The following is a 23,174-nucleotide window of genomic DNA, read 5'->3' on the forward strand; positions in this document are numbered from 1 at the left end:
CATGAAATTTAAGTATGTGTGGTTGGCATGGGAGAGTAACAAGATAGTTTCAGAGGCAGTGGGTTATGCATGTTCCTTTTTGAACCACTCGGTCTGGAGGAAAGTTTCGTGATGATGGGTGTGAGATTCGAAGTGTGAGATATAGTAAAAGATCCACCATCCTATCCAGAAAGTGCACTGTAGCGTTAAATAATTACGAGACCATAAGATAGAGAATCACCAATGTAAAGCCATGCCCACTGGGCGGAATTTCTCATGTGTTATTGTTGTAGGTTATAGAATTTGTGTGTTTTGGTTATAGAATTTATCGGAATAAATAAGACAGTGAAAAGAAAAAGATCGGTGGCCTTTTCCTTCGAATAGTATGTTGTCACGATACCCAGAATTTATAATGTGTGTGCCATTCATATTCAGTGCGATGGCCACGTGTTGATCAAAGCCGTTAAATAAGAAAGAAAATGTGGTATTGCCAGTGCGTAGTCAGAGTTGTGTAAATTACTAATAGTCAGAAGTGCTTTTCCGTACTCTTTGCGTAATATTCATACAGGAGGATAATTTGTAACTTAATTGTGACTACGAGAGTTCATGTTACTCGATAAATAAGTATGAATCCACTCGCTTGGTGGACCACTCATCTTGCAGGCCTGACTGCTTGATGCCACAGTATGAGCAAGGCATGTGGGTGCCTCTCATAATTTCGACCCTGCCAGGATTTTGCTGTTAAGATTTTTTTTGATGGAATATATTGTGATAGCGCTAAGAAGTACAATTTTTTTGTTTGCAAATTCTTTCTGGATTGGTGAGGATCTTTTATTATTTTTATGTAATTAATTGTTATATAGTCGAAGGCTGGAAGATCGTTGTATAAATTTTTTCTTTGCGTAATGTCTATAGTAACTAGGTCGTAGTCAAAAAGTGTAGTCACCATGGAGGAGAGTGGTTCTGGGGTGAACGTAGCAGTGGAACAGGAAGTAGGTGTCGACCTTGGGTTAATGAGCGAGAACAGCAAACACTCGGAAGGGGCTGAATTGGTCAGCGGACCGTGGCTAGGTGATCCTTTAGGCAGCGGGCTTTGTCCACAATCGGGGGCTTTTCCCGACGATGCGGGCGAGCCGTGACTAGGTCCGGTATGCAGTGAAAGTTAGCTACCCTTAGCGAAGCTATGGTTTCTCAGGCGAGCGAGGTGAGCGCACCGAAAGTTGCAAATGACAATGTGCTACTGCAGTTTTTACAGAGGATGGATAGAGACAATAAGGAAAGATTGGAAGCGATGAATAGAGATAATAAGGAGAGAGATAGGGAGAAAAAGGAAAGATTGGAAGCGTATACGGAAAGATTCGAAGCGATGGATAATGATAATAGGGAAAGATTGGAACCGATGGATAAAGATAGTAAGGAAAGATTGGAGGCAATGGATAAGGGAAATAAAGAGGCAAGGGGGAAGCTACACTCAGTTATCGATGAGCGTCTGTCCACAGTTAATAATTTATTAGATGAGGGGGAGAAGAATCTGGGTGTGATGAAGCAAGTATGTGACGCCGTGAAAGAAAAAACCAATAATTTGGAGATGCGAATAATTGCAATAGAGAGTGATATTACAGAACGTAGGGAAGTGTTGCCGGATGAGCGAATCAAAGAGGTAGTGGTCTGAATGAATACGATTAGTGCAGATGTAGAAAAGATCAGTATAAGAGGCGAGACAGGCTCTGACAGTACGCAGCGAGAGGTTTATGCCGACCAGGAGGAGATACAATCACTGTTACAGTTTAAAGAGGTGCAATTAGAAATAAATAGGGAAGAACTAGCACAGATGCAATTAGCGTGCAGTAGCGAAGGTGACACACCACCAGGTAGATTGCAGAGGGGGAGTGAGATAAATTCAAAAAAAGAAAATAGGCAGAAAGAGGTAGACGAACTCAGAGTGTTAGAAGAACGGTTGTGTCGGATAAAACAGGTGGCAAACCCAACTGGGTATAGTCCAAGGTCGGAAAACATAAATTCAGAAGAGGAATGTAGGAGGCATGTTGTGTCGGTACAAACGTACACTTGTTTTCCGGATCCTGATAACTATCAACATTCATGCCTGTTGCTGTCTCAATTTCAAGATTCATTACCTTCATCGTGGGGACCGCTCCTCAAAATGAAGTTCGTGAGTAACCATTTGAGGGACGAGGCTAGAGCGAAAATGCAGGAAGTTATTAATGACTGTAGTAGCTACAAGATATTTTGTAACAAGTTTTTAAATGAATTCTGGTCGAAAAGTAAGCAGGACCAGGTTAAGCAAAGCATATTGATGATGCCAAATTGTAACGAAGGTGGTATAAGAGATCCTGTGGCGTGCTATCAGGAAATGCTGAGACGAAATAGGTATTTGGATGTGCCATACGAACCTGCGGAGCTCATTAGGATCTGTATAACGAAGTTGCCAGTGAAATTGCGCAGAGATATAGTGATAGCAGGCAGAGGCTTAGACGATTCTGCGTCATTTCAACACTTGTTACAGGAACTGGGTAATGAGAGCAACATTGTGAACGGAGACACGACTCATAGGTCAGACAGAGTCGAGGATAGGAACGGCAGAAACTGTCAGGATGACAGGAGAGCATGGAATCAGAGGAATGACGGAAATGGAAGATGGCGAGGACATAAGGGGGCAGAATTCATGGGGATATCGACCGTCAAACCGGGAAAATATAAAATGGGACAGAGATGGAAGAAGAAGGGGAAATGAAAACGATGGGCGAGGAGAGGATAGGCAGTCATTGGGTTCACGACAGGACAATCACTGTCACGATGACGGGTACAAGCCAGGACTATTAATGATATAAATATTAGGTATATCGATTACGGAAAACTAAGGGAGAATCTGTTAAAGGAGGTAGGAGATGTGGGGAGTGAAGTCCACCCAATAATTAGCGTAGAAATAAATAATATAATCGTACCTTATGTCATCGACACAGGCAGTGTAATGAGTGTTTTGAGGGAAGATGTGTTTAAGAGTTGTAATCTTACAAAACCATGGACAACGTTGCCATTGCAAAGGACAACAGTGAGAGGGGCAGTTACAGGAAAGGTAATTGAGGTGAAGTTACAAACGCAGGTAGACTTTGTGTGCCAGGCGAAGAGGTTTAGTACAGTGTTCATGATTGTGTCGTCTCTAACTGTTGGAGGGATACTAGGCGTTAATTTTTTGAACCAATATAAAGCAGTCGTTAACATGAGAAATCGTTCGATGGAGTTGAAACGAGATTCGGAGAAAATTACATTAAGTGCTTATGTGCTAAAGATAACGCACACTTAGCATTATGTCTCGCGGTAAAGTCCGGTAGACAGGCACAGAATACGGGGTTCGAACAAGAGAAGAAGAAAATTCATAAATGTTTGGAGGAGGAGATCAGGGAGAAAATCTGGCATTTACGAGGGACCACGGTCTACGGCGAATTGCAGAAAATTTTATACGAGAACAGGAAGGTATTTAAAAATGATGCGGGTACAATAAGAAATTTTGTGTATAGAATCAAAGTCAAGCCCCATAAACAGTTTAGGGCCCAAGTGTACCCGATTCCTGTTGTGTACAAAGAAAGAGTAGAAGCTGAGATCGAAAGCATGCTAGAACAAGGGATTATCGAACCAGCATCCAGTCCGTACAACAGCCCCTTAGTCTGTGTTGAAAAAAAGGATGGGACAATTAGACTAGTTTTGGATGCAAGAAGGATTAATGAGATAATAGAGTCAGAGACAGAGCGGCCACTCACACTTGATGAATTGCTGCAAAGGTTTCACGGGATCAGAGTTCTCAGCTAAGTTGATTTGAGAATGAGTTTCTGGCAGGTGGAATTAGACAGGGGGTGTAGAAAATACACTGCTTTCTTGTGCTACGGGAAATCGTATCAATTCCGGAAACTACCATTTGGGTTAAATGTATCATCCGCGGCATTTATCAGAGCGCTAAATAAATTCCTAATGAAATAAAAGATAAGGTAACACAGTACGTGGATGATGTCCTGATAGCCGAAAGAAACTGGGAAGACCACAATAGAACGTTAAGCGTATTGCTCGGTGCACTGGAGAGACATGGGGTAACCATGAATTTGGGAAAGTCAGAATTTGGACGAAAAGAAATCGAGTTTCTAGGTCACATTGTGACACCAGAGGGAATAAGACCAAATCCAGACAAACTCGAAGCAATCAGAGATTTTCCGGTGCCAAGAACAAAACGTCAACTACGGGGTTATTTAGGATTAATCAATTTTTACAGGAGGTTTATTAAGATTGGGGGTGCAGCGACACCCAGACGATGTCAGCTGACTGGAAAGAAAACGGTATGGAATTGGGACTCTGCCGCACAGGAAGAGTATTAGGCGTTAAAGAAGGCACTGCTATCAGCACCTCTTCTCGGGCATCCAGACCTAGGGAAAGAGTTTTGTATGGCCACAGACAGTTCCCGTAGTGGACTTGGGGTAACATTGTTCCAAGAGCAAGAGCAAGGAGGAAAAGTATTGCAACAACCTATTGCATTTGCGAGCCGAGTGCTTAGCAAAGCTGAGAGAAATTACACGGTAACTGAGCTTGAAGCTTTGGCAATAGTATGGGGTTTTAGTGAGTTTAGATACTATTTGTGTGGTAGGCATACTAAAATCTATACTGACCACAAGTCACTACAGTTTCTGATGTCGGCCAAACTTAACCATAGACGACTCGCTAGGTGGGCACTCTATTTACAGGAGTTTCAGTTTACGGTCATGTATATTCCTGGGCCACAGAATATAGTGGCAGATGCGTTGTCAAGGAACCCAGCAGGTCATGGTCAATGCTTTGATGAGTAGGTAAACGAGAACAGATATGACATATCGTATATGCAGGGCGTGCCGCTCGAGAAATACATAGGGGCGGTACTCACAAATATCGCGAAAGAGCAGGATAAAGACGCGTCATGGAGAATGGTGAAGGACAGAGTTAGAGCGAACTTAGATGCCAATATAGTGCGCTTTTATACAATTCAGAACGGGGTCCTTTTCTACCGTAGAAATCCGAACACACAGGACTGGGTGTTGTGTATACCAAATGAAATAGTCAACAAGCTGATCTGGTACACGCACCTAAGTTACGGGCGTTACGGGGCAAGGAAATGCTGTAAGAAGTTAAGGAAATCAGTTTATTTCATTAGTATGGAGAGGAGGATCAAGAACGTGCTTGGTAGTTGCAAATTGTGCCAGAAGGCAAAATCGTTATTAACTATCTCATGCAAAGCACCGCTTTTTCCGATAGTGCCAGGTAGATTGAGGGAATTCGGAGCAACAGATTTGTTTGGCCCGCTACCTAAGTCAGTGCAGGGATATAGATATGTTTTAGTAGCAGTGGAATTGGTGTCAAAGTATGTGACTTTTACCGCATTGAAACGTGCGACGGGAAGGACAGTAGCAGCAGCGATCGTTAAAAACATTTTGCGAGAAGTAGGATCTGTAGAAAAGTTCATAGCTGACAATGGACCACAAAATGGATCCAGGCAATGGCTAACCACACTGAAGAGAAGAAGGATAAAACCGGTGTTCATATCCCGATACCATGCTGCAAGTAACTTCCAGTGAAAGAGTGGTAAAAGAACTGGGAAAGTTGTGTAAGATCTATTGCCATAGGCAACATAGAAGTTGGAGTATTTTTCTCAAAGATTTTCAGGACATCCTCAATGAGCTACCACATGGAGCAACTGGTTTATCACGAATTACGGTACTAAAGAATGAACCACCACCAGATCGATCAGGGAGCTGGTAGATTTTCCGCGATGAGGAAAGCAGAGGCACACAGAAATTGTCAAGGTTGCAATAGAGCGTATTAAGAAAGCAGCTAAGGATAGGCAGGAGAAGCTGAAAGGAAAGATCCGTAAGATCGAATTGGCAGTAGGAGACAAGGTTCTAATTAAAACTCATCGATTGTCAAAGAAGCACAGATTCCTCACTAGCAAATTCTTTACGGTGTATAGTGGACCATTCAGAGTGAGGCGGATTGTCCATGAAAATGCTGTACTGATTGAGACGATCAAAGGAAAACAATCTCGTGGGCTTCATCACATTTCTGACATCAAATTATGGAAAAGTTAAGGATAGATCGAAAGTAGGCAATTTATGGTAGATAGTCAGTGTATTTATTTGTGGTGCGTAACGTTGTGCAGGGTCAAATCGAACATAAGAACTTTCAGGCGGGATGTCAGGAAGTATGACGGAATAGACTGGTTGAATGAGTCATGAACAGGAGTCGACAGAGTGGTGTATGTACGTATTTTTTGTCATATGAATAAGGATCAAGCAGAAACGACGTGATGATTAATGAGTGGATAAAGATGGTAGATAGAGAGAGAAGCGACGTGATAAATAGTAGTGGATAAAGGTGATATTTAAGGAGAGAAGCGACGTGAAGCAGTGTGATTAACAAAGAGAGATTCGACGTGATGAAACAGCGGTAAATAAAGGTGAGTAGAATTAAATAATGTGGAGATGTCTTAGATGTATGTTACAGAGAGGCCTGCGTATGCTGCAATCGATATTGATGCGAATGGCGAAGGAAGACCAGGAAATGAAGGAGTAATGGACGGACGGAGAGCCGAAATACGAATGAAGAGACGAGGACAACTGCACAACGTGAAGGGACATAAAGGGAGTATGAGATCCAGATGGTGAACGTTGTGGAATACTGACGTAAGATGTAATATAAGTGTAAATCTAATTCTTAGCGTAACATTTGCAATATGAAGCAAAATAACTTTTGTTGGTGTTGTTGAAGCCTGGTACCAGCATAACTAATCAAAACGGTACGAAGAATGTGTACAGTTATTCTGCAGGATGAATAAATTGTGTAATTTTGGTTCTTAGATGAAATGTCGCAATTGTAAGTTGATATTTAGCAGGATGAATAACCGGTAAAGTGAATGCAGAGGTAAGCCGATGGAGAGAGGTGACAGAGTGAAAGGACGAATTCGGAGACTGGAATGCTATCTCCGAAAAAACTTCATGTGTTATGTGGTTGAGTATAAGGGAGCAAAGGTATGGTACGTTGTCGTGAGTGTGGTGGTGTTAAGGTTAGCTGACTGCTAGACCTATTCTGTTAGTGTATTAATGGATTGAATGAGAAGGAAAATGTGATATCTGGTGAGTGTGAGTCGTAGAGTAGTGCGATCAATGCGCACACTCCTGTAAAGGGGATGCTACCGATCCATAACTGAAACATTATTGTGCTTTATTGTTTGATTTGGATGAACCTCGATGGCAGGTCAGGATCTGACATCATGTGGATGGTACATACATGTCCTAGAAATGTTTTTATATATAATAAGAGATAAAATATATAAAGAGATACTAATTTCAGTCTGTCACAAGCACAAAGGTGCATTGTATGTTGTAGATTTAGAGTAATCAGTTTCTAAAATGTTTATTGTGTTAGGATGTTAAAGTAGTTTACTATTTAACATCATGTGGTAGGTAATTGTGAGCTGTGTAGATTATTTCTTATTTTTTTGTTAGAACACTTTCCAGGGGTATTAATTTCAGTCTGTCACAAGCACAAAGGTGCGTTGTATATTGTAGTTTTAGAATAAACAGTTTCTAATATTTTCACTGTAATAGGATGTTAAAGTAGTCTACTATTTGATATTGTAATTGTGATATGTATAGATTGTTTCTTATTCCTTTTTTGTTTTTTTGGACACTGTCATGTTTTGTATGAGGGACGACAGGTACAATCAATAGCACAAGTGTGGGCTGTATATAGAAAAGGGATAAATGTTGATGTTGTATGTGTAGAAAACTAGGGTGTACGATTTTATGTTTTTTAGAACAAAGATTCTTTTATTACCAATGTATCTAATAGATCATACATGTAATCAATGAGTATTTAAATACTGTAAGAATATCCTTTTGTCTGTAATGTTGCGAGATGCACGGAAGGGTCTGACTGATTGGGTGTCGTAGCGCTGAGGTGTTACGCAGAACGCGCCCATACTGCTAGCGGGAGGCCAAGCTGACGTCGCCATGGGAGAGGCGACAGAGCCGCCGCTCTCCCCACTCCACTGCCGGTCGAGGTACACTCCACGCGCCCGCTACAGCAGGTCAACGGCCTGGGGCGACACGCACGTACCACTGTCCATTCATAAGTTCCGCCACCCTTACGACTGGAGACAGTATCCCGCGGAGGCAACAGCGGGTGGTTTTTTTCTGCTAAACGGCTCGCGCGGCGGCGGCGCGACGGCAGAATGAACGACGCGCGGCAGAGTCCGGCGGGCATTTTTAACAGCAACTATTAACTAGTACTGGACTGTGGAGCCGTGAAACAAGATGACTGCTCGTATGTCTCCATAAGGTGGAAAGTGAAGGACTGGTGTTTCCACGTTGTGAGTGGTGGAAAAGGTTTTGTCTTTAGCAGACAGGACGATTGTTTTGTTTTGTCTTGATCACTGAACGGTGGGATCCATAAACTTTCGGCAGTGACTTGTTAAGTGTGCTTTGTAAATTGCATGTGGGACGCTTGGTATACTTAAAGAGGACAGTTGTCGTATGGTGACTAATTATTGTCTGAACGCAAGAAACTAAAGTGGGACATTGACATTTGCATTTGTAGTAGGAGACATTTCTTTAATTGGTGCGGGAATAAGTGCTGTTTGTTGGAACTTTTAATTACACCACAAACTGACAGGACAGGACCATGGATAATAGTAGTTGTAGGGCCATTTCTGGACGACCAGATTCGTGTGTATGGTAATCTGAGAGTGACTATGACATTTGTGTTTACTGTGAGATACAGTTTACTGTTCAGTGCGTGTTCAAAATGCCGATTTGAGTGACTTAAAGACTTTCGTCCCGGTAACCATGGGAGAGCTTTGACGCCGAGACAGTGTTTCTAGGGAACCTGTCAGCAGCTTTTTTGACCCCAAGAAAATCACGGAATGAAATGATTCCGTGTGACTCGCAAGGTAGGAAATAATGTATTTGTAATTGTGTAAAGTTTTTTGTATGTTTCATTCCTGAAGGGACAGCAAGTGTAATTGTATTTCATTAATATTTGTGTTTAGAATAGTTAGTTTTTTTTGTTTGTTCTGGGTTATCAAGTTCACGTAGCATGTTTATTAGAATATTTGGTACAATGATGCTTCAATTATTAGCCAGTGGCGTAATACTAACGTAGCGGCTCTTGTTGCATTGGTCAGTAAGGTTGATGCATTTTGATGTCGTGGACAGTAATGATCTTGTTGGTGTGTTGACTGAAGCCACTTATTTGCATTATCACAGTGGTGATTTTTCACATTAAAGTGTAACGAAGGCTAGTCGAAATGCAAGTTCTTGTCGTCTAAATGTGTAACAACAGAGAAATGAGCAGTAGAGTAAGATACGAGAGCTACTGGTGGATTCAAGCACTCATTGCTAACTATTTACTGCGTGTATTGATCAAAGTTGATGGACTGACTAGCTCAGCAGCAGGTATTTGTACTGGTGGACAAGGATAATGTTAAACTCACAGTCGAGTAGTGGTGGCAATTGCTTAAGTGATGATAGTTAATGAGGTATGACATGATGTCTTAGATGAACTACATTACGCAACCAGTATGTAACTTGTGGTATATTTCATTGTTTTTCTTCTTAATTTTATTTCTCTGTAGGTTTGGCTGGCTCTGAGCACTATGGGACTCAACTGCTGTGGTCATCAGTCCCCTAGAACTTAGAGCTACTTAAACCTAACTAACCGAAGGACATCACGCACACCCATGTCCGAGGCAGGATTGGAACCTGCGACAGCAGAAGCAGCGCGGCTCCGGACTGGAGCGCCTAGAAACGCACGGCCACCGCGGTTGGCTCTCTGTAGGTTTGATGTATATTTTAGAGTAATGGTATGGAGCCTGACATTCTACGTGTAACTAGTGTACGCAATGTTTTTCTTTTGTTGATTTTGTTTTGTATTTAGACTTTGATGTGTAATGGTTTTAACCCAGTAATTTATGAATGTCAGATTACTTGCTCTGTGTTTGGACGGTGAGCTATTTAGAATTTCATGAGTACAATTAGTATTATTTTTTTATTTGTTATAGAATTAGTGAAGTTTGGATTACTCATAAAAATAACGAAGATCCCAGTAACTAAGCAAATTTTTATCTCAACATTATTTTTTATTTGTATGATGTAATGTTTTATTTGTCATGTGGATTGTTGTAAATTTGTATGTGTACGTTACTCCAGATTGTGGAGAGTACAATAATGCAATAAGTGGGTCAATAATTTGGTAAAGTAACAGCATTTGGTCGTCTATTTGAGGTCACCAGGGACTAATGTCTCCTCCTGATTATTATGATGACTTGCTATGTTTGTTCGAATACAGTTTCCTTAAAAAAATGTTCGGAACTACCCTCGCGTTGCAAGGATAGTACTGTGCCATTTTTTTCTGCATGGGTAGCCGGTGGTGAAAGGGTACAGTACCGCCCGACAATGAACATACGTATAACATTCTTCGTTATTCTTGTCAGTACAACATATTTTTTCTAATAATAACTCAATTTCAATTAATACAGCGAAGCCCGATACCAGTGTGGGAAAGAATGACAACTTATTTATTTAATTGATCACATGTGCACTCCCACAAAATAAATCCCTACATCCAGTTTGGTGAGATCTGTCAAATGAATGAATGTACAGCCGTCTGCTAACCACAGACAGTGAATGTGAATATATGATCATCTTTGAGACGATCTTTTGGTCACCTTTGGTGGAACCAAAGAGATAAAATTTACCGGAGCTTTGAGCGCCTGAAATGTGGCTGACCAATGGGTAGCATGGTCTTCCCCCACCTCGACGGAGGTGCGAGATGACCTGAAGAACAGCTATGTTTCAGCACTCTGCTGCTGGATCTAGTGTTGGTAAGACCTGTCTTAGATGTGCTCCGTAAAGACAAAAGAGTGGAGACGTGGTATGCATGGGAAATACTTAATAGTAGTTTAGAATAATGATTTCTCTATTTCAGGAACTTTTGTGGGGAGAATTAAATGACAGGCAGGTAATATTAAGGGGATCGTAGTAATCTGCGGAAGTGACCAACGGTCACAATGAAACCATGTGTAGCAATGAGTTGAAATACTTCCGAGTGATTAAGTTAAGCTGAATTACTAGCGTGTGTACTACAAGTTGGAAATATTTAAGAAATGGCGTGTGCAGGACAAGAAATTAGAGACGAGTACTTCCACGTGGTGAGTACTATGTGAGTCTCAATCTGTGTATGAGACAAAGGATAGTGAGAAGTACTCGTCCATGGTATCAGTTGAGGACTCGCGTGTGTGATGAATATGTTCTTGATATTACTTTGCGTGTTATGTTGCCGTGTGACGCTTGATTCAAACTATAATACTCTGAGAGTGAAGCAAGGTGAGTCAGCCGTCTATCCAGCAACGCCACTTGGCCTGCATTGCACAGGAAGACGTGCATATATTCTCCAGAGTTCATAGTAGGAAAGAAAAGTTACGAAGTGGGGCAGTATCGTGTGAAACAGGGATGAATTTTAATTGAAGTGGGAAAGCTGAAAATGATGCGATTATAACGTTATGTCTATTCCTTGTTTTGTATTGTATGTTGCCAGTGTGATGTATTTCATGAAATTTAAGTATGTGTGGTTGGCATGGGAGAGTAACATGATAGTTTCAGAGGCAGTGGGTTATGCATGTTCCTTTTTGTACCACTCGGTCTGGAGGAAAGTTTCGTGATGATGGGTGTGAGAGTCGAAGTGTGAGATATAGTAAAAGATCCACCATCCTATCCAGAAAGTGCACTGTAGCGTTAAATAATTACGAGACCATAAGATAGAGAATCACCAATGTAAAGCCATGCCCACTGGGCGGAATTTCTCATGTGTTATTGTTGTAGGTTATAGAATTTGTGTGTTTTGGTTATAGAATTTATCGGAATAAATAAGATAGTGAAAAGAAAAAGATTGGTGGCCTTTTCCTTCGAATAGTTTGTTGTCACGATACCCAGAATTTATAATGTGTGTGCCATTCATATTCAGTGCGATTGCCACGTGTTGATCAAAGCCGTTAAATAAGAAAGAAAATGTGGTATTGCCAGTGCGTAGTGAACAGTTAGAGTTGTGTAAATTACTAATAGTCAGATGTGCGATTCCGTACCCGTTGCGTAATATTCATACAGGAGGATAATTTGTAACTTAATTGTGACTACGAGAGTTCATGTTACTTGATAAATAAGAATGAATCCACTCGCTTGGCAGACCACTCATCTTGCAGGCCTGACTGCTTGATGCCACAGTATGAGCAAGGCATGTGGATGCCTCTCACAGCCAAATACCTAATTAAAGAAATATTAACTTACTGCACAGCTGAAGGCCACAAACAAATTTGAAGCAACGGCTGAAGGCCTGAAGAACATGTCAGACAAACAATTCAAAATAAACCCCTTCCTTCTTATAAAAAATTTTCTTTTAAAGAATATACACCTTAGTAAAAGGGGTTCACGTAAAGCCCTGGCTGAAGGCCACACATAACACATCAAATAACTAACGGCTTAGGGCCTGGATTACAAACAACCTCAGCTAGAACCAATTTTAAGGAATTTTTTTCTTTTTTAAAATAAAATCAATCTTCACAATTTTAATTTAACACGGCTAAAGGCCTTTATGTAAAATTTAGAAAGAACTGAATTAATACATGGCCAATCGCCTCGCACAATACTTCGAACTAAAATGTAAATCACAATCTAAAACAAGCAGAACAAGTGGTGCTCAGAAGTGTTCCAAGGGTCGGTCTGAGAACGTAGCTCAAACGTAAGGTGAGGTGAGACCGACAGCCAAGAGTTGAAGTTAAATAATCGGATGGCAACCCAAACTAGGCACGGCCTAAGGACTGACCAACAATTTAACCAATTCCCTACCGTCCGACCAATGGAACAACAATGGAAAATATCGGCCGAGGACAAGGATACGAACAGCACTACGTCTTCAGAAATTGGCGTCTAAAAACAGCCAAGGGAAAAATAACCACTCTAAGGAAATATGAACCAAACAAATTAAAAGGCTGTCGAACTACACACCATGCCAGACAGCATCAACATGACGAGGAAAGGCATACTGCCGGAAAACTACGTTAACGACCAGGGCAGGTAACTGGGGCGTTAACGGCCACAGGGCAGAAAATACCTCTGGTGCACTTCACTGGCAAGTAACAGTCAATTTAATAATTAATCACAATATAGGAAGACAGCTACAAGATTTCACTGACTCCACCACATCATACATTGCTGCTAGCCCACATGGCCCAGGGAGCAACAACCAACAAATGAGCGAAGAGATGTCACACTGGCAAGCAGTCTCTGGCCTGGATGCATGCACTGAATCGGTTGGAAGAGTGTAATAAGACTATTGCAGTTTTTCCTGAGGCGGGCTGGCCCACAACTGTTGTAACTGCTCGTTGATATTCTGAATAATGGTGTGGACTTGACGTCCGGGCTCGTACCACCCATATTCCATTATGGAGAGATCAGGGGATCTTGCTGGCCACGAGAGTACATCAACATCACGCTGACAGGTCATAGAGACACGTGCAGTTTGGCGACGAGCATGGTCCTGTGGAAAAACGGCATCACTGTGGTGTCGCATGGATGTCAAGCAATGAGGGTGGCGTACAAATGGGCTGTTGCAGTTACCTGCCGTGACCTGGGGTCATACTTATGGCTCCTCACTCCATGAGGCCGAGAGTAACGCTGCTGTGACTCTCCAAAGCATTGAAAGTATGAGACCTCTCGCCAGGTCGTCGCCACACTCGCCGACGGTGGTCACACGGGGTAGTGCAGAGACGCGATTCACCGCTGAACAGATGACGACGCCGTTCATGAGCAATCCGTGCTTCCCGGTCACGGCACGACTGGAAAAACAGCTGTTCGTGTTTTGGTATTAAAGGCAGCCTACACCTGAGACGGTAATTCCCCTGTCCGATTGTTGCTAGTCTCCAAGCAATGCTGCGGGACGACACAGAATGAAGCAGCGAGTCCACTATTTACTCTCCGCTGGCGTGCGCAGATATGAACGAGTTACGAAGTGCCTGGAGCACAGTCCGGTGATCATCGCTTGTGGTGGTCAGACAGGGTTGACCGGAAGCTTGACAATTAGAACGCCAGCCTTCAGGTTTCCACGCAGCCCAAAATCGGGCAAGTGTCCCACAAATCACGATAATACACGATTCAACCAGCCCTCCAAAGAGAGACCCACAATGAAACTTCCTTCAAACTACACTCATGCTCATAAACTAAGGGCAATTGCAGAATGTGGTGCTACACAACGTGGCACTACACAAAACTGGCGCTAACAGCATAGGCACAAAGGGAACACACACGACACACATCTGTAAGTCCACGCTATTGGTGATAAGTTGAGAAAACCGTCCCGAAACACATGTGCTACAAAACGCCATTGTTTCCCTCGCATGTAACCTGACATCAGTATGGGATATGATCACCATGCGCACGTACACGGGTCGCACAATGGGTTGGCATCTCTGGATCAGGTGGTCGAGCAGCTGCTGGGGTATAGCCTCCCATACTTGCACCAGTGCCTCCCAGAGACCCTGAAGTGTATTAGGGGTTCGAAGACGTGCAGCGATACGTCCACTGTGAGCGTCCCAGACGTGATCCATGGGATTTAGGACCGGAGAACAGGCAGGCCATTCCCTGATATCTACTGTTTCAAGGTACTCCTCCACAATGACAGTTCAGTGGCGTCGTGCGTTATCATCCATCAGGAGGAAGGTGGGACCCACTACACCCCTGAAAAGGCGGACTTACTGGTGCAAAATGACTTCCGATACACCTAACCTCTTACAGTTCCTCTGTCAAAGATATGCAGGGATGTACATGCACCAATCATAATCCCACCATACACCATCAAACCACGACCTCCATACAGGTCACTTTCAAGGACATTAAAGGGTTGGTATCAGGTTTCTGGTTCACACCAGATGAAAACCCGGCGAGAATCACTGTTCAGACTACACCTGGACTCGTCCGTGAGCATAACCTGGGACCACTGTTCCAATGACCATGTACTGTGTTCTTGACACCAGGCTTTACTGGCTCTCCTGTGAGCAGCGGTCAGTGGAATGCACCTTGCAGGTCTCCGGGCGAATAAACCATGTCTGTTGAATCGTCTGTAGACTATGTGTCTGGAGACAATTATTCCAGTGGCTGCGGTAAGGTCCAGAGCAAGGCTACCTGCAGTACTCCGTGGCCGTCTGCGGGCACTGATGGTGAGATATCGGTCTTCTTGTGGTGCTGTACACTGTGGACGTCCCATACTGTAGCGCCTGGACACGTTTGCTGTCTGCTGGAATTGTTGCCATAATCTTAAGATCACACTTTGTGGCACACAGAACCCCGTGCTACGACCTGCTGTGTTTGACCAGCCTCCAGTCGCCCTAGTGTTCTAACCCTCATAAAGTCATCAGTATGTGTTCTTTGAGCCATTTTCAACACACAGTCATCATTAGCACGTCTGAAAACTTCTGCACACTTACTCGCTGCACCGTCCTCTGACATGCACCAACACACCTCTGCGTATGTGGACTGCTGCCAGCGCCACCGTGCGACGACCGAAGCCAAATGCACTGCATGGTCATACCCCGAGGTGATTTAAACCCGCAAACCGCCCACCAGAGCGTTGTTTCACCATGTATCGGCGTTATCCGTAATTTACGAGCATGAGTGTATATTAGGTGCCAATAAGGTTGTCTCATTCTATTAAGCGGAATTTTTGTGTCCTTCCCACATGTGACGCTGTTCATGGCCCTTATATACCCTACCAAGCCTGGCAAGAACACTTAACACGAGCAACTGTAATGCACTGTTGTGGACGTTCTACCTGTCTCAGAGAATTGCAACTCTAATCGTTTACATAACCGTCTATCATGCTTAACGACTTCCAGCATGATGGAATAGCTGGGGGTCAGTAACTTCTGTTAATCATAACAATGAAAAACCAGTCAAAATGTGCAAATTTCACTTGTTTTTTGTTCACTCGATGACTAATTTCGGGCCAGGACAAATTTTCATATCATCGTAACATAGTTAAAAATGGCATTTCCGAAAAAACACAGTAGAGCATGACATTTCCGTCAAAAATGACATTTCCGCATACATTTTTGACATGGTTTTCACATTTTCGGAAATGCTATTTTTGACTATGTTACGATGATCTGAAAATGGATCCCAGCCGGAAACTAGTAATCGAATGAATAAAAAAGTGAAACTTGCAACTTTGGACTCATTTTTCTTTGCATGTCTATGATGTGTCTGTGTACGAAATTACATTGACATCCGATCATGTCTTTTGAATTCCTCATTTTTTTTGTCAAGCATTGTATATCGAACTACGCTCTTCGCTAACTTATAGCGGACAACGAGTAATATTTATTACACAATAATCTTACGAAGTATGACACAGACTTTTTTTTTTAAAGAAAGTGTATACTCTCTTCTGTGGTAGTGGAAGGCGGCTCGTAACGTGTAATGAGGGTGAATGAAAATCGCATACTAATTAATGTTATTGAGTATGATAATAAGAAGGCGGAACGTGTTCCCCGGAGTAAATTTCTCGTTTTGTACTGTTGGAAATGACTTCGTCTGCAACAGGCTGTCCGAGCTGATGAAATGAGAGAGCTGTGGAAAGGTGTGTGGCTGTGTAGTGGTGGGAGTGGCAACCTTTCTCCACCTACTGGACTTCGGACTAATAAGAAGGCAGACCCCACCCAGAGCTTAGCGGGGTTCGGCGGCGAAAGCGGCAAATCGGCCGTGTACGGAATTTCCTGTGGCTTGTGAATTCCTCGCCTACCTCCATAACAACGAGAGTGCTTCCGACTTTCCGTTGTCATGTTCGCTGCCTGTCTCACTTGAATCAGAGGCTCACTGCTGTAATAGACTCCGTGAACAACTTATAAGTTTCTTATTTACTCGTTACAAACTTTTCCCTTAGCCACCTAGCTGGCTGCGCTCAAACTATCGTAGCTCCTCACCGTTTGGTTTACATGTAAAGGAAACAAAAATAATTAAATTGATAAAAAGAATGATGATATACACGACGTAACGTTGGTGATATGCATTTTTCTCCCTGGTGATGAGTATGATCATGATTATGAGAAACGTGGAGAGGGTTTTGTATGAAAAAAGGATATAGGACGTGTATAGGGGGGGGGGGGGGGGGAAGTTGATATTTGGTTGGTTCAAATGGTTCTGAGCACTATGGGACTTAACATCTGGGGTCATCAGTCCCCTAGAACTTAGAACTACTTAAACCCAACTAACCTAAGGACATCACACACATCCATGCCCGAGGCAGGATTCGAACCTGCGACCGTAGCGGTCGCGTGGTTCCAGACTGAAGCACCTAGAACCGCTCGCCCACACCGGCCGGCTGATATTTGGGATGTGGGAATTAAGAGAAGGTAGCATTTACGTGATGCAGGAAGAAGGTATATTGAGGTCTTGATTTGGGATTGGGTAAGTTCCGTTGACAGTATGGATAGACCTCAGAATTAATAGTCTGGGAAACGGAAGCGATAAACATTGCTGTGAGAAAAGATGTGGAATGTTTGGAGACGAAAGGATAATGGGGTGTGCATCTATAGATGAGGCAGTGGGCCAGCGTTCTCAAGGGTGAGGGACGTAGTGCGGTGTTGGAACTTCTGTTATACAGACTTTTCACCGGTGTTCTCGCATTTGAGAATGTGAGGGAACTCCATCAACGGGTACAAGATATAAGAGGGAGAAGTAGAACAACGTGGAAAGCAAAGCAAGATTTGGATGGATGACGACGGTTCCGGCAGGTGACTTGCATGTGCGGACGATGGTCGTGGAAACAAGTATAGTCATTTCCTCAAATTAAAGGAAAATTACAAAACGACAATGCATATTTACTTATTATGTAAATTGAAAGTGGAGAGGGGAGGAAGGAAAGGAAAGGGAAAGTACTGTTGATATCCGCTGCATCGGGACTTTGTGCGGAATTAGCGGCGACGAGTGAAAATGTGTGCGTGACCGAGACTCGAACCTCCTGCTTATTAGGCAACTGCGTTAGCCACTGCGATCATAGTGTTGATTGCAGCTGCCGACCCACATTGTCACCTAACCCCACCACTTATCCACAGTTTCTGTCCACGTCCTCCTTGCTCGCTTATTTTGGATTCCCACTGGAGGTCGTATAAATGTGCGTCTGTACTGATGGTTGTGGATTCATAGCCTATCGAACTGTGTCAGTTATATGAATGCATGGTGTCTGTTCTTCCAGAAGTTTCCAAATGAACAGACACCACGTATTCTTATGGCAAATTTGGTTGTCAGTTTTTATTGACCATTGATGACCTCACATTCCGTATCACAGAAACAAAGCAACTAACAAGGAAGTTTGTTTTTACCACAGTAATGTCACAGAACAATGCAGAGATGCAGCAATGCACTGGTGACATCTTCAGACAACAGGAAGGGACATGCTTTGGATTGGGACTACTTGTGGTGATGTGCTTTTGGGTAGTTGCAGGGGGGGGGGGGGGTGGAGGGGAGGGATAATTGAGGTGGCCTGTTCAGTGGTTCGTACACTGTAGCAACCATTCATTATTTACAGGTTCAGCTTTCAAAACGTTCAGCCGTGGACCATCAAGGGCTATAACATTTGCGATGAATATTTGTTGCTATTCAATATGCACAACAGCAGTATGAACAAGTCATAACAACAGTCAGCTTTTCTTGTAGCTGTAATGATACCATTCGAAAGCTGTTTTCAGACGACTTCTGGAGCAATTTGTTAAGCACACGCAGAAAGTTAATTTATCCACCCGGATAGCCGTGCGTGTTAAAGCGCCACTACCGGAATGGGGAGGTATGCCGGCCCGGACTGTGTCCACGCGGCGGAATAACAACGAGAGTTACTGTGCCGGCCAGCCGCAATGTGGTTTCTAGGCGGTTTCCCTCATCCCACTAGGTGAATACCTGCATGGTACCATAGTCCGTCTTCATTTACACGGTTCGAAAACATTTAGAAAACTCTCATTCACTTTAACATAAATAGTACTGCTCGCATATCGTTGGGGTACAGATAATATTCCATCCCCGTGATGGAGGAGGGGGTCAGTTAACCGGAGGGAGGAGGGGCTTTTAACCCGGGATGGGATTGGGGGGGGGGGGGGGGTTGCTATAACAGGATGGCGACCGGGAGCGCATCCGGCCACCCCATAAATTAACCACGCAAAATTCATTAGTAACTATGCCGACCCTGATTTTATTTTCATGGTCATTTGGGCACTGTCTAATCCCTAACGCATGTATCTGTGCCTAAGGCTTTGTTTCCTAATGCCAGAGACATCATAGCCTATAAAGGTTCGTTAGATGATTTTCGACCTCAAACAAACTCTGCAAGCTGCAGTGCTTCTACGTACATAGGAGAACAGGTTCAATCAGTTTTTGGGCATGTTAGAGTACAGCAGACTCGTATGAACACATTTTGAGGCTAGGTTGGCAGAAAAGTCAAGTGGAAAGAGAAGAATCACGCTGCTGATGAGCGGTCGCGAGGAGGGTATAGGCGAAATGCTACAGGAAAAGCTACGTGTGGAACACCAGATCACATGCATTATGAAACCTGCTGCTAAACTAAGCCAGGTGTCAAGGAACATAGGGGCCTTGTGCAGTGACTTTGATTAAGAGGATCAGGTATTTATAGTAGTGGGAGGAGCAGAAAGCAGCCTGGATAGCACAGTATACTACTAAAGGTGACCTGGAGAAAACAGGGGCAGCAACAGCATGCATTCGTATGGGTTTGTCTAACTTTTACAGTACCAGGCCAACAGTCAAGATAATACGGCAGATAGCCGTGTAAACAGAGAGAGAGAGTTAAGTGGATTGCTTTTGAGTGAAACAAAGTGCCATATCTGTGCCGCACATGTTATTGCAACAGGGTATTGTGATACACTAATCATGGCCTATGCTTAAATGGAAGGAGAAAGGAAAGGTTAGCTGAGCACCTTGCAGAAAATTAAACAGGGGCTACAAGCCCACAAGGTGGTTACTGGAGTGAGAAAGACATATTTAGATTAGAGTCAGGGTATAGACACAGAATAACCACTAATCATATATATATATATATATATATATATATATATATATATATATATATATATATATATATATACACATATACGAGGGCTATCCACAAAGTACATTACGTTTTCGTTTGTGTGCGTTAGGGGCGGGGCTAGCGCAACCATCTTGGTGTCATGGCATTCCGCCGCTCAGTCGGCGTCCTGCCGTGCTAGTGAGAGGTTCGTGCTGTACTACGTTGAGTTACTGTGACAGTTTCAAATGTCAGCGTTAGTTGAAAATGCCGCGAAGTGTGAAGTGCGTTCTGTAATAAGGTTTCTGACGGCAAAAAACTGTACACCGATAGAAATCTATCGGCAGCTTTGTGAAGTGTGTGGGAACAACATAATCACTGAAGATGGAGTGCGCCAATGGGTCATAAAATTTAAAAATGGCCGAACTAACGTTCACGACGGAGAGCGAAGTGGAAGATCCAGCATAGTGACTGCTGAACTTGTCGAAAAAGTCGATGCCGCGATCCGTGAAAACCGTAATTTCACAATAACGGAACTCTCTATGAGTTTTCCACAAATTTCACGAAGTTTGTTGCACGAAATCATTACCGAAAAGCTTGGTTATCACAAGTTTTGTGCAAGATGGGTACCAAAAATCTTGACAGAGATTCACAAAAATCAGCGAATGGCTGCAGCGTTAACGTTTTTGGACGCTTACGAGAAACATGGCGACTCATTACTCGATCGCATCGTTAGTGGTGACGAAACATGTGTTAAGCATGTTAACTGCGAGACAAAATTGCAGTCAATGCAGTGGGAGCACACAAATTCCCCCCAAAAACCCAAGAAATGCATGCAGACAATGTCGTAAAGTTCTCGAATCTTTTAAGTGGGAGTTGTTTCCTCATCCGCCGTACAGTCCCGACCTGGCACCGAGCGACTTCCACTTATTCCCAGAAATGAAGAAGTCGTTGGCTATGCAGCGTTTTGATGACGACGCACAGCTTCAAGAAGAGGTAACCACGTGGTTGAAGGCGCAGGCGGCCGAATTTTACGACGAAGGAATTTCCAAGCTCGTCCATCGCTACGATAAGTGTCTTAATTTAAATGGGAACTATGTATAAAACCAGTATTTAAGCGTGGCTTTCATCTGTATATAATTAAAAAAATTCCAATACTTTATTTATTTTTAATCGCAAAACATAATGTACTTTGTGGATAGCCCTCGTATATATATATATATATATATATATATATATATATATATATATATACTAACTAGCTCCACATAATTTCTATAAAAGAATCGTTAAAATAACCTATGGAACATGTTACTAACTACGTAACAAACTAACAGAGCAACAGTCGGTACATGACGTCATCTGACCGCTGTCAAAGGTCGCGGAATCTCTATAGCTTCTGATGATGTCTCCAGCATTAGGGACGTTAGCCTCGCCACGACCTAATGCCCATGTATAATTACGTAGGAAGTATGTTCCGTCTTCTCTCTTTTAATCATGATTCACATCATATCATCACGTACGAATTTGAGAACGATGAATTCCTGCCTCTATATGTTTGGGAAAGGTTCGGTTACTTGGCGGTCGCTTCCGCTGTAGGCTCTAAACAGAAAGCGTGACGTGTAGAGTATTCGTTGCTGGGGTCTGGTTGACTTCGACGCCCACCATGCAGAACTGCAGAGTGCTGTTGAGTTGCAGTGCTAATTCACTTTGTTCATTCCGTTGTTTGCAGCTGGTTGTATGGCCACTCAATGTTTTTTCAGTGGCACTTTTCGTTAAATCAAACAGTAAGACATTAATTGTAAACATTCCGTTCATTTGCTATTTACTATATCTCTAGTGTGGCGCATCAGTACTCTGGACATATATTTAGTTTTGGTATAACGCAGTGCCACACGTTGCCCATGTGAGATAAGCCAATTACAGCTCTGGCAAATACATAATTGAGGCAGTGAAGAGTGATGACCCATAGTAAAACCACACGAAATGCCTAAAATAACTGCAAGTCTAGGCGAAGCGCCACTTCCAACTCAACAAAATGCGTTTGAAAGAAAATCTGTAACAGTTAGAAGAAGTTATTGACTAATCAACGGACTTGTAAATAGAATAGTACAAAATAACATGGAAGTCATGGAACCAGTCGCTCTGTTGTTGTTTTGAAGTTAGCTGAAGGCAACGAATGGGTGGATAGGAGAATAAATAAACAGAAGTGTAAGAATGGTCGGGAGCACAGCTGGTAACCTAAGTAGAGTTCCTCAACAAATACTCTGTTATGTCTGAAGCGGAAAGTTTTATGGTTTTCCCGTTTGACTTTGTGAGAAATAGAAACGACCTTTTAATGCCAAGACAATGCAAAAATATTTGTGTGCCCAGCGAGCAACGTAAAAGATTCAAGCAGGGAGTTTCTAGGAGGGACGGGAGAGTAACAAACGTACCGGGGAACGTACTGGAGTGGAGATGTAGTTGTGGATGTAATGAAAATGAAATTAAGCCTGATCAGGCATGTAGCGGGGAAAATGGGTGGTAGATGGACCGATGGAGTTCTTTGATGAATTCTAACAGGTAAGATGTAGCGCAGGTGAAACTTTTCGAAATGGTCCAGACCAGGACTGTCCACCGACATTTTTCTAAGACCGTTGCGTTAATGAGAAATGGCATTGAAATGGAACTTCTTGTAACTGATGAGGCGAAGAACATGGGGCAGCCAAGAGTGAAACATAAAATTTCTTACCGCAGATGCAGCTTTATTATGATGTGAATTCTGGACGAAGTTTAAATTGACACCATCTTACATCGAAACAATCAGCAACCAATTGCATAAAATAAATTTAATTTCTTCACCAGATTCGAGAACTTAGTGCCCCTCAAAAAGTTTTAACTGTCGCATTATTTCAGAATGTCAACAATAAGACGCATGAAGCATAAGACTGTGGTCATGTGGTTCATAGTGCCTGTACAAAAATGGCATAATGAAGCCAAACAAATAAGTGCAGACATTATGCTAGAAATCTCGTTTTTCGTGACTATTTTATTCAAGAGTTAAACCCAGGAAC

This window comes from Schistocerca americana, chromosome 2 (assembly GCF_021461395.2).
Source record: "Schistocerca americana isolate TAMUIC-IGC-003095 chromosome 2, iqSchAmer2.1, whole genome shotgun sequence".
NCBI lineage: Eukaryota > Metazoa > Arthropoda > Insecta > Orthoptera > Acrididae > Schistocerca > Schistocerca americana.